The sequence below is a fragment of the Mus caroli genome, chromosome 18 (assembly GCF_900094665.2).
Source record: "Mus caroli chromosome 18, CAROLI_EIJ_v1.1, whole genome shotgun sequence".
Classification (NCBI taxonomy): domain Eukaryota; kingdom Metazoa; phylum Chordata; class Mammalia; order Rodentia; family Muridae; genus Mus; species Mus caroli.
This window is the reverse complement of record NC_034587.1, coordinates 33,570,462-33,571,579: the sequence shown is the minus strand read 5'-3', so window position 1 is coordinate 33,571,579 and position 1,118 is coordinate 33,570,462.

Below are 1,118 nucleotides of genomic sequence, written 5' to 3'. Positions count from 1 at the left end.
ATGAAGCAGCTGAGAAAGCCTCCTTTTTCATTGGATTCTATCTCTCTTTTTTTTTTTTTTTCGAGACAGGGTTTCTCTGTATATCCCTGGCTGTCCTGGAACTCACTTTGTAGACCAGGCTGGCCTCAAACTCAGAAATCTGCCTGCCTCTGCCTCCCAAGTGCTGGGATGAAAGGTGTGCGCCACCATGCCCAGCTTCATCAGATTCTTAAACTTAAGGCTTCAAAACAAAACTCACACCTACACGTCTTAGTGTGCTTCACATCACCTGAAGGATTCTGGTGCCAGAGACTCTCATTTGGTAGGTTTCAGGTGGGGCTCAAGAATTTGTATTGCCAACAGCTTCTGAGGGGACACTAATGCTCTTGATTTAGGTTCACAATTTAAGAATCACTTGTTCACATGATACAAAACCCATATCTGTCTTGTTTAAATTATGATCTTCCTTCTTAGACAAGATTCTAACAGACACCACAGCCCTCTGAACTACCCCTAAGTCCCAAAGTAACTTGAGATTTTATTTTTGGAAGAAGCCCCTGGAGACAGACAGACAGACAGACAGACAGACACACCACTGGACCTTCTCTTGGAGGTCAGGAAACATCTAGGAAATAGCATTTTAGAGGGTATAGGAAAATGTCTTCTGGAATTTAAAAACTCAAGCAAAACTCTTGAGTGGGAGATGATGGGGCTGAGTGGCTGATCCAATTACTGGACCAACTGCTGGTGAACAAGGGGTTCTGGGGCTCTGGGCAGACCAGAGCCTCTTTGGAGACTTACTGATACTATTGTTGGGTTTCTATATGAATCCACATGGGCCCAGACAGGAGGTTTGCTCTACAGAAAAATGGGTGCTTGCTGGGGGCTGAGGGTGGTTAGAATCTGGGGAAATGGAGAGCGAACACATTCAACATGACAGAGTTCAAGAGCTTAATTCACAGACTCTGTGGTTGAGGTCATTGTGGTGAGAGTGCTAAGTAGAGGAATAGTGCTCAGTTCAGGTTGTCCTCACTTTAAGCATTAGCAGTAGAAAGAGGCCTGGACTAGCCAGCGTGGTGGCACACGCCTTTAATCCTAGCACTCGGGAGGCAGAGGCAGGTGGATTTCTGAATTCGAGG